The sequence below is a fragment of the Agelaius phoeniceus genome, chromosome 4, assembly GCF_051311805.1.
Source record: "Agelaius phoeniceus isolate bAgePho1 chromosome 4, bAgePho1.hap1, whole genome shotgun sequence".
NCBI lineage: Eukaryota > Metazoa > Chordata > Aves > Passeriformes > Icteridae > Agelaius > Agelaius phoeniceus.
This window is the reverse complement of record NC_135268.1, coordinates 16626209-16638564: the sequence shown is the minus strand read 5'-3', so window position 1 is coordinate 16638564 and position 12356 is coordinate 16626209. Positions and strand designations below refer to the sequence as shown.

General features: G+C 35.7%; 1 protein-coding gene across 2 annotated transcripts in view; it reads right to left on the bottom strand.

Moving 5' to 3' along the window:
- Positions 1–12356, bottom strand: part of TTC29 (tetratricopeptide repeat domain 29) — a 176707-nt gene that overhangs the window by 71966 nt on the left and 92385 nt on the right. The gene's annotated exons all lie outside the window — the stretch shown is intronic.

Genomic DNA, 12356 nt, shown 5'->3' with positions numbered 1-12356 from the left:
TCAGCTTATTTATTTAATCCATAATGCTACTGTGAAACTCAAATGTTGTGGGAAAATAATATTTTCAGGGGGCCAGTGAGTTTACTCCCTGTCATGAGTCAGTTCAGCTGGAACTGATCAGGCCAGTGCATTCTAATTTTTAAACACTGAACTGCTGCAAGTGTTGCCTGCAGACATCCATAGAACACCATCTGAAAAACTAGAAAAAACATTAAAAGAAAGCAATTAGCCAATTGCAGAACATCGCTGAGAATAAGAGCATTTTTATCTTACTTAGGCAGTGAAAAGGCAGAGTTTTAAATTACTTTTATTATGAACTGAAAAAAAACGAAGACCAAAAAAAGCAAAATGAGAAGAAAAAACAATGGAGTAAGAAAATCACTTGAAACAGCTTGCAGAAATGTATTTTTATAGGTCTAGGAATTCAAAGAGAAAAGCAAGAAAGTGTTTCCAGGAAATCCATGTTTGAAAAATCTATTTGCAGAATGTTACACAAAGCAGTAAAGCTATTTTCAGTTGGCAACATTAATAGCAATTGCATATTTATTTTCACAGTGCCGTGTAGAAATTATCTTAGTGGATACCAAATGGACTTGGAGAATCTCTGATGTCTCTCTTCTCTTCTTATAAAAGGAATCAAAAACCAGAATGATAACTCTTACAACATATGTACTACCACTACCAAAATTTTACACTTTAATAATTTTTTATAGTTTAATATAACTCAGGGCATAACAAAGGAAATCCCATCAGCAACAGCTTAATCTTAAATATGGGAGGCTAACATTGTCACAATATAATTTTGGGAGTAGAAAATCAGTTTTAAATAACTATATATGAATATAAGAAATTCTGACAGATTTGTGCTACAGTTTTCACTGAATTGCTTCAAATAAAAAAAATTAAATCTATTCATTCAAGCAAAATAATTCAATGCAATGTTTTTAGATCATCAAAAAGTTCATTTATAATTCTCCTTCTTAAAACTCAATCCAAAAATACAGGTTTCTTATATCAAAATAGATACCAAACCAAAAGGGGTATATATGGAGACTACTATTTTGCCTTTTTTTTAAGTAGAAAGATTGACTAGATATTAACACAAATGGGTTTAAATGTGAAGCTGCCATAAAAGCAGGCACATAAATGTAATTCTCCCAGCCGCTATTTTGATGCACATTTTTGATTCCATGAATATTTTATGAAATGGCCCAAACTAAAGCCATATAACATTCCTGCATTACTGATGCTTGCGCCCGTAAGCTACAAACATTAGAGGCATGATTGAGTGCATTAAAATGAACTCATTCAGCAGTGCATTGATTACTTGAAGGAGGAAAAAAAAAAAGTTACTCCCACTTAAGAAAACAGCACACAAACCTGAAGTTTTCAATACTGAAATTAGAGACTCAATTTTGAATAATGTGGTATTTAACAAATAAAGGCAGTGCAAAACTATCTAGAATTCTCTACATACATTCCTGACTTTAATTAGGTGAGATGTTAATTAGGTTCACAGATTGCTTCCAGTAGTGTACAGGTAATTTAAAATGTCACAATCTGCAAAATGCAGTGACTGACCTGCTCTAGCTCCATGCCTCAGCAATACTGAGAGCACCTAATGATTTCCTTTTCTATCAGCTCGCATATTTGCCAATGAAAATAATGCCACAGAAACAACTGCTCAAGAAAAGTGACAGGTCTGTTAGGTAACCTGCCCCAGCAGCACCACTAGAACCAGGAAGCACATTTAATTCTAAATTGCAAACAGTTGTTGAGGGCTTCAGAAAATATTCTGCTGTGGATTAAAACAACTTAAAGGTAAAATAAACTCTGTGTATATTATAGTATATACAGCATCTTTGGCCATCAATTATTTCACTACACTATGAGAACACAAAATCTGGTTGAAGCATCAGCTAATGGTAACAAAACCCAAAAATGCCATTGTCTTTCAAAAGATAAATGCTTACATTCCAGTCTAACAGCTTGAACTACTTGTATTAAGCTCAGTTTCTCTGTTCAATTATGACAGCACTACTCATGCTGAAATACTTAAGTCTGCCACAGAGATTGTTACAAAAGTGTTTAACAGAGATGGGTTCACAAGAAACATAAAACAAGGCTCTCATTCAGCAAACAACTCTCATTCAGTTGAACCACCTTGGACTCCTGAGGTAAAATGAATTGTAAAGAAGCCACTGGGACAGCTCTTACATTCAATAACCTGAATTCATGTGCCAGCTGAAAAAATAAGAAAAAAATTGCAGAAAGGATTTAAGATAAAATTTTGTGGTTTCATAACTCTCCAAGATCCATCTCAAACAAAACCAATCATCAGCCAACAATCAAAGTGAGTATTTTTAAGATAATGGGTAAAACTTTATATGAATTTACTTTAGAGAAGCTGATTTTTTTTTTTTTTTCCAGAAAGATTCCACCATGAGCTTCAGCAAAATGATGTAGGCAGTTCATAAGAATATTGCAACGAACACACTGGCTCATCATGGGGTATTCTGACCATTCCTCCAGTCTGACAATACACCAGTAGATCTTACCTGGAGTCCAAGTTGCCTAAGGCCAGCTGAAGCCATACCTGAGAAGTAGAGCACCTGAAGGCACAAAGGAGAGAGGAAGAGAGAAAAGGAAAGTTGAGCTTCACACAACCTGAGATGTAGCATTGGTGGACTGACTGACTGCAGTGCAAAAGGACAGGATTTTATCTTCCCTTCTCTGGGTGAAGGACTGCCAGCCAAGTCTTAGGTACGGCACCTTAGAGGATGATACATTATTTCTGTTTACATTACTTAAACAAATGTGTGTTGTCTGAAAAGAAAATCATAACTGTAGTAATCCAGTGAGCATTAGAGCATATGTAGTCTTGTCCTCTGAGGACCCATATTACTTGCCTTAAAGCTCAAGCACTCAAAATACACCTACACAAACCTAGAGGGCAGTGCATACTGTAGAACCCACAGCAGGACAGTTCACAGATTCTGTATCACACCACCAGCACACTGGGATATCAAACCTGTTCTAAAAAGGGCTTACTTAAAGGCTTCTCCCAGAGACACCTCACAAGGTAGGGATAATGCTGGCTTTTCTGGCTGCCTGGCTGCTCTCTAATCCCTTCCCCTTCTGCTGCCAGCACTCCTGAGCTGCAAACAGGAGGGTTTTCCCACAGGCAGCTGAAATGACAGCTGTTTTGGGAATGGTGTACTGTGGACCAGCAAGGGGAAAAGAAAAGACAAGCAAACGGGTCCCAGATGAAAATTCCACTAACTTGTCTGTCTTACATTCATATTCAAATGAACCGACATGCAAAATTTTGGTTTACAATTAAAATTCCTTTATCTTTTTAGGTTAACACATTTTATGAAAAGCAGCATTTGTCACATGCCACCTTCTGATTTTTTTGATTATATATAAATAAGCGCTTTTTCATATATATCCATTTTAATCTGGAGGACAACATTTCAAACAATGTTGAACATTAGCTGAATGATCACACACCCATTTTAGAGAGAATGGAATTCTTGCTTCACAGTATTATTCAAGCCCTCTTTCATGCTTGCAGAGCATCAAAGTGCTCTGTTCAATATGCAAAGGCTACCTAAGATGCAAAATGCATTCAGGAAGCTCACACTGTAAGACTCCAGGCTCTGGATAAGAGCAGGCCCACACTCAGTGGGATGCTCCCATTTCAGGTTTCACAAATATTTCAATGTCTATGGGTGGATATCTAAATGCAGAAAGGGAAGGGAGCAGAAAACTCAGGGATGCATGGCACATACTTTGCAATTCTGTTTTTCAGAGCTTAGCAGTTTTTAAAGTTCAACAGAAATAATGAAAACAAGTTATATTCGTATTCAACCTCAGACTAATACGATCATTACCTTTTAAATAGAGAAAGTGACACTGAAGCAGATTAGTTTCACTAATTTTTTTTTTTTTTTGGCTAAGTCATGTCAAATGCTTGCTTTGGTTTAAATACTTTGGTTTTGGTCAGTGTTTACATTTTATTCAGATTCCACCCAGTTCTCGTTACTTTCCACAGATTCCAATAATAAATTTATTATCAGATCCAGTGCTCCAGCACTGGAGCTGTTCTGTGGTGCAGATGATTCACTTCAGAAGTGCAGCTGGATTAATGACCTGCTAAGATCCCAGCCAATCTGAAGGATTCTCTGAAGAGCAAGATATATTTTTATTAACAGCTTTGTGTTTGCTTTATCTATGGCTTCTCCAAATTATTGGTAATGGCTGAGGACATGCAACCCTGGCAGCTCTCAGTGACACTGGAAAGGCACCTCTGGAAACAGCCTCCTTTATCAATTACTGAAAGGAAACACTGCCTCGAGGAAAGTTTATGATGACAACTGCTGGTCCAGCTACAGTATTCCAAGACCTCTCAAAGCTTTGAAGCAAAGAAAAAAAAACTCAGTGAGAGGGCAGCTTCATCTCAGTACCAGTCATTAAGCAGTAAATAATTAAAATACTCTGGAAAAGACAGGTAAAATACAAGCAGCAATGTCAGTAATAGACATGAAAGAGAAGAGGGGGAAAAAGAATTTAAAAAAGCAAAGAAATAATTCATTTGAAGTTTTAATAAAGTTTCATTTGCAGTCTTGTTTAAAGATATATCAGACTTTAGGGATGTAACCTAATTACATTTTTATTCTAAGTTCTATTCAAATATCTTGGACTTTGAATCTTTAACACAGATCAAACACAGTATAATTTACTCGTGGCTATCAATACTTTAAAAAGATCTCTTCATTAAATGTCATAGTCTTATGAACATGCATATAAAGCAAACAGAGCAATACTGGATACCAAAAACATTTAGAATATGATTTGTACAGAAGTACCTATATAAACAGTTCACCTGAGTGCAACATACTATATTTAAGCACACATCAAATGTTTTTTCTAAAATATTCCTGATACGTCTTTCATAGTTCATGTAAACAGCCACAGCTTTTTTACAGTAGTTTTATGACTTGAAAATGAACTTTACAATCACTGAACACATAGGAATGGAAACTAATTTAGGATCTTTTTTTCATATGTCAAAACTTTTAATGACAATGCAAATGACAGAGTTTAGAATCAGCACCTGTGCACTGCTGTGAATATTTCTTGAAGAGCTTATTAGAAAGCAAGAATACAGACTGGTCCCCAGGTGTATAGCAGAACTAAAAGAGTCTTCATTTGAAGAGTTAGGCCAGGAAAATGGGAGTGACCACGAAAGGATTAAGGAAACTTACTTTTTCTTAGTGTAAAGAATATTGTTACTTCCTTGTGTTTAATAATAAACCTTGATTTAAAACAAGTGAAGTGAAATCATGTAGAATGTATTACATTTTCACAGATTCCCTTTCAGAAGTAGGATCACTACAGAATTTTTCCTGAGTTCTCTTATTCAAAATACCTTCATTACCAACAAAAACCTTTTAAAAATAAGAATAAAAAATAATTTTTGAAGAATATTTTTATGAACTAAACAGGCCCCTTTTTCTTTCATGTTGCATGTTCAGAAGCTTTTTTCAGACTTAAGACTGCTAATTTGAGCTGAAAATATTCCTAATTTCTATAACATCAATTCCAGACAGTACTTGTTATTTCAATACAAGTAACAGCCCTGTAATAATAAGATGTAATTTGCTGGGGAACTACTTTGTGCACCTGCAGGAGGATGAGCTCAATTATTTAATAAACCTGTTCAATCTGTCCTGCCAAGAATTGAGAAGGATTTATGGCTGCTTCTGACTGACAGAGAAAAGCAGAATATCCAAAGAGTAACTCCTAGCAATTTGCTGCATAAATTCTTTAAATTATGCTCTACAATTAAGTTTTTCCCAGCCAACTTATATATTCAATTCTTAAGCAATCAGAAAACAATATAACCATTTTGTGAGACAGAGTAAATGCAGAATAACAAAGGAGAATTAGCTTCAGTTGATATGGTGAAAATCATTGACTGGAAGTACCTTAAATGGTCAAACTGGGTATGCAGAATTTCATATCCCATTAATGGAAAGCTTCTTTCTGTCTTTAAAGTTGCCTGATGTGGCGACTCTTTATAACTTAAAATTAAGCAACAGGTTTATGTAGTTAAAGACAAAGGATTTGGAAACAAGTGAGTATGTTCCTAGGTCTAAACTATTCCTACATGCCTTTTCCTGAATAAGCTGTTTGAGAAAAAAAAAAAATCACAACTAGGAATAAATCTGAGAAGTTTGTAGTTTGGGATATGCAACCTGGGGCAAGGAGGGGAAATATCATGATAAACCAATGATAGTTGGTTACTACTGGATTTGGTCTGTTATATAAATATGTATGTTCTCTCCAGACAATGAACAGTACAGACACTTTTAGGGTAGACTCCACAGGGAACACATCTATATGATCATCCTGTTCTTCAACTACATTTGGAGTGAGTTTCAACCAAATTTGGTAAGAAGTCCATAGGACAGTAAGTTCCCACCACTTTTTTAGAAAATTAATATCTTGAGGATAGACATTGATCCAAACTCCAGACAGACAGAAAGGCAGGCAGAACTTGCTGCACATGTTGAGACAGCAGCACTCTGCTTGGCCAGGGAGCAGCACGTTCTCATCCAGCTTTAGTTTATCACAGCACACACCAAACCTCACCTCTGTGCTGTAGAAGCACAGAGGAAAGGGTACTGTACAAATGCAGAACAAACCTGTGGTTCCTATCTGAGAGGACAGATAATCCCTAAATCTCTAGAAATATGGCTCTCCTTTAGGCCACTGTCATGTTTTAACTAGCACACAAGCTTCCTATAAAAAATTACATAGGAATATATATCTTTGAACACTTTCCCTGGTTTTGGTCCACACAATGACAAATGTCATTATAAAAAGGAGAAAGATAATGAGCTTCACGTTTTATCAAAAATCACAAAGGTAACTGGGTACCAAGACAAGTTGCTTACAGAACAGAATCTCCAACACAAACAAAAATATAGAAAAACCTATCTTTTAGCTGATAATTTGAGTTGCCTTTGTTTCTGAATGAAGAGATTGGATTAATTTTAGGTTGCCTTCTTCCAGCGTCTAACCTGGGCTTATGGATACAATGGTATGGAGACCTCAGATACTGGGCATAGCCTTATGGGGGAACCATAACACAGTTAAATAGACAGGCTGGATTGTTCAAATGCAGCAATTCTGTTATCAGTGACAGCTCTGCACTCCACAGCTAGTGAGGAAGAAATGAATCTCTCGTCACAAATGCTGTCCCCCTGGTTTGTTTTATTTACCAGCTGTTTGCAATTATGCAATCAGATTGTAAAGCAGAATGTTTCTACACTATACTATGGAGGATTTGCTATTTAAGTGGGCTTGGCAGACTTGCAGCACAGATAACAACATAAAGCTCTATTAATGTAGAAGGTGCATGTGGGCCACCCATCCCACAGGTGAATTTTATTCTGGTTATACTTCACAATCTCCTAAAAAGAAACAATATTTTTATGCAATTAAAATAAACTTGCAAATTGTTCACACGCAAAAGCATATGAAATTTCACAAGCAATTTTAACTTTTGCTTTTTTAAACCTTTTTAGTATTTCATTTTGCAATATTAACATTCTCTTTTTTTATATCTGAATATAAATTATTTCTGCCTGAAGGCAAACCAATTGGGGAAATTCTGCTTAAACGTGCATATTTCCTCTGCATAGATACTCATGAATTTATGCTGAGTTTCTCTCAATTATTTATACATTACAGTTTTCAATTAAAAAGCACTTGTCATAAACAATTCCAAATACAAAATCAACAATTTCTTAGTAACAATGGATTCTTAGCAAGAATTTCTTGACTAAGAACAAGAAAATAAACTGTTTAGACTTTTTATGATCCAAAACCAAAAGATGTCATGATCCATCTTTAAGTTGTTGTTCAGCAAATATATCCAGTAATTAATAGTTAAGTTTCATAACTCAGAGCTATCCTGTACAACTTGTTTCAGGTGCAACCTGCTTTAGCAGGACAATTGGACTAGGTGATCTTCAGAGGTTCTTTCCAATCCAGCCATTCTGTGAAATGCCCCTTAAACACAATCAGAACCTTTCCATCAATTTCTGCAATGCCTTAATAAAAACTTCAATTTCAATACAATGGCAAAGTGACAGGGAAAATTCTTCACCTCAGTTTCAATCAAGATTGTTAAAATCTGCAAGAATCCTGTGATCTTTTTTCCCTAACAAATTAATTACACTTAGAAGTCCCTCCCATTCAGTAGGTCTTTCAACCAGAAAGGTTTCTATCAAATTCCAACATATGAAATAGACCATATTTTATCCGTGATCACAGATAAAACAATTACACCTTTTCAAATAAATCAGGCACAATCAATTCAAATTTTTGGGGTAGGTGCAAAGTGATCAACTCAGGCATACCATTGCTCTGTTGGAAAAGCAATCAGACCTTCAGCTTATAAACTCTGCTTAAAATCAAGGCAGAGCTGGATTAGGACTGAACACTTACAAACCCTTCATTAATTTGCAGAATACGGCAGATTTTTGAAATGTCTAAGCTATTTTAGAAAGGACTAAAGGAATTCCTTATTGAGGTCTCGTAAGGTTCGCAGTCTGAAAAGCACACACACGGACAAAACTGGGTTTGTGGATTAGCTGTATGTTGTGGCAATCAGCTCTGAGATTCCCAACATTGCTTTGTACTTGCTCCCTTTCTCTCACTAGTTCTGCCTGGCTTTAATCTTTTCAGCCTGTAAAGACTTCAGATAAAGTATTACCTCCACTTTTGTTGATCCTTATGTGCTAGCAGAATAGAAATCTGATGACTAATTCAAAGTCACCACTGCCTTGAGAATAATGGCATCATTTCCACACATCTTACAGCTCTCATAGCAGGGAGATCCAGGTTCTGGAGTGGCATTTGTAATTAATTTTATTCATTGGATGCTACTGTGATACTTACATGCTTTCTAAAACAGTTATTTAAATGTATCCAGAAATGTTCCCAAGCACTGCAACTGACAGGTACCCTAAGTTCAGATGCCTGGTTGAGCTATGCTTTTGAATAACATAGAAATTTATCTGGTTTTGTTGTAACATATTTGAAGCAAAGACCTCCTACAAGTACAAACTCCTTGTTTTCCCCCAGAGTGTTCTTTTTATTGATATAAGTTAATCTTAAACTTTGGGATGCACATATTTAAGGTGCATATCACTTCATGCATGATAGGCAGCAAGCATTTAGCACAAAACAGAAAGCACTCAAATATTGCAATGACGTAAGAGTCTGTACAAAACAATACTAGACATTGTGTTTTTCAGTGCACTCCAACTGTTTCTTCTGCAAAATACAACAGTGTAAACCTCAAGTTCACAGTTAACTTCAGCAGAAAGCACAGTAATATATCATAAACTATTATTATAATCTTACCCTTTGGTATTCTTATAATGACTTCTGAAATTCTGATATTACTTCTGAAAATGCATTGAAAGCACAGGAAGAAAAGTTTTTTTTTTTTTAAACTCACATTTCTTAAGAGACTCTATCACAAAGCCGGTGCTTACTTGGTCAACAAGTAATTCTGGATTTAACATGAGAAAAATGTGTTATGTCATTGCATTTTCAGTGTCTGTAAAGTAACATCAGCACATTAAAGAGCTATGTGAAAAAAATAAGTAATAAATGAGTAAATAAAGTAAAATAATGAGTAAAAAAAGTAATAAAATGACTTATTAGCAGCCCTCTGAGGAAAGACAAACTGGGGGGGATAGCACAGCTAATTGAACAGCATCAAAATCTGAGCACTTCTACAATAATCAGTGAATGCTTCGCACCTTATTTTATAGGCAGAGTATTTTAGGGAAGAGGTAAAAAATCTCATTCTGTGAAGCAATGCCATTAAAATAATGTTTGCTCCAAGCAGAACATTCCATTTGTTTCTGCAGCAGGCTACTCACTTATTGTTTTCTTTCCCTTACTGGCAGCTACTAATGGCCTGCATCCAAATATCATGACTGAAGTCTACACCACCAACACCTCAAATATTTGGCTTTGAAGATTAATGAACATCAGGTTATATCCAGCCTTTAGGACAGGGACCAGGCTGAAAGTCAAAGAACTTTAAATTTGATTACACAAAAATTACCCAGCAAATTTATTGATTTTCTTCCAAGGCAAACAGCAATCTTTACAAGTCCATGTTTAACTTTATACTCCCAAGCAATCAGTCCTAAGCATATACAGACAGCTTCCTTTCCCAAGTAATGAAAAATACACTATTGGATAAGAGAACTGAAAATAACTGGGACCAGATGTCTACATTTATTCCTGTAGATACACCCCCAGAGAAGAAGGAATCTGACTAATTTGTTTCACAAATTAATTATCAAATTATAAATAACTGAACAAAAGAAAAAGCAGAATTAAAATTGTACTTATAACACCATTAAAACTGATGGAATATTATATAATGCCAACCCAATATGTCCTCTTACACTTTTTCTCCAATCAGAACTTGCCCTTGAATCAATTTTTCAGCCTTGAAAATACAAAGTGCATGGAATACATCTGCTGTCTTTTTTTCTCAGTGGTCCCTCAAAGCAATCCTATGCTTACTCTCTCAGCTTCTTTATTTTTTTTACCTCTCTCTCTCTGGAAATAAAGTATTTCAACAGACAGAGACCACAGATTCAGTGGAGTTTGACCCTGGGCACTGAAAATCCACTTTGCTTTATTTCTTGTTAATAAGGTTAATAAGAAGCTTCTCTTCTAAAAGTTTCTAATATTCTTCAGCAGGAAAATAAAATTTCTGCTTCTCTGATCATCTCAGGCTATTTCATAACTTTACTTATGTGCTTTTATAATGGGCCTCAAGATATTTAAGTATTCAACAACTTTTGCTTAAGACATCCTAAAGTAGAAAACGTTAATTTTTTTTTAGGCAGTGCTTGGGTAACAGCAGTGAGTCACACTCAGTAAGAGCCTTTGAAGTTACAAGTAGATTTGAATGTTTGCTTGTCTGCACCTTAAAATTTTATTTTTTAGTAACTAAAGGACCAAGTAAAAACGTTGCAAAAAAAAAATTAAAATCCAGCAATTTTTCAATCATTTTATTCTACTGAGTAAGAGATAGATAACCGACCTAAGCATTTTTCATTCAAAATGAAAATGACTTGGTTGTGACTGGCTGGGCTTTAAGCAACTGCTATTTTATCAACTGGGAAACTGGATGATACCATGAGTAGGAAAAGTAATCCTTCCATTTTACTGATTATTGGTACATGCTCAAATTTTAAGACTGAATCCAGGTCTGAGTGTGGCAGGCAAGAAAGATAAGACAACAGTTCACAGGAAAACAGTGTGAATGACCATCAGTCTAGAAAGATGCGAGGAAATATAACAAAAGGTGCCATGTGTCAGCTGGAAGAGAGCAAGAGGAAAAATAGGATAACACTCTTTTAATTAAAAAAAAAGGGCTGCAGACTTCTTGTTTTATGTTCAGGCTTTTGCTGGGAAATGGGGCCATCTCTCAAAACACACCCATTCCACCAGACATTTAATGGAATTAGACTATTTCCACAAAATATTTCAATTTCTGTCATTTTTTTTTTTAAGAGAAGCCACTTTTTATGAGAAACCAGCCACAAGTTGAGTTCAGAGTTGGAATTGTTTCAACCCACATTCAAATTCAGAAACAAAACCATTGTGGCTACACAAATCACATATTTTAAGCAATAGTTAGGCATGCAGTACACTTACAAATTAGAACTGGAAGACAGGCTTTATTCAATTACTTGAGGCTTACTTATTGCTTGCCCTCCCACACCATGAAAGGATTTTAGGCAAACAGAGGAAAATGCCTTTTTTATACTCAGACTACTATCCACACACAAACCCCTCTGCCATGAAAGGTAATATCTGCTCTTAAATACAGAAACAAGGTTCACCTTGATATAAGAAAGCAATATTGTTCACAGTGAGAACAACTGTTCACTGCAACAGGCTCCCCAGGGATGTAGTAGAGTCCCCATCACTGGAGGTTTTTAAGATGCAATTGACAGGGTGCTAAAATAACCTCATTTAGGCTCCCTTTTCCATGAAAGGTTGGATCAGATCATCTGCCAAGGTCCCTCAGAGCCTGGGCTGTTCTATGATTCTAGTTATTTCTATTAATATCTTCTGATTTCAGAGACTCCCAGTTTAAGGATGTACATGGAGAGAAAGGGAGCTGGTGGTGAGGTCTAAGTCTGAAGCAAACACCAATGTGGCAGTCAGGAATAAACAAAGAGGGTGTCACTTGTGGCCAAGAGAACCAAAAGGTCATTTTAAAAAGAACAAAAATA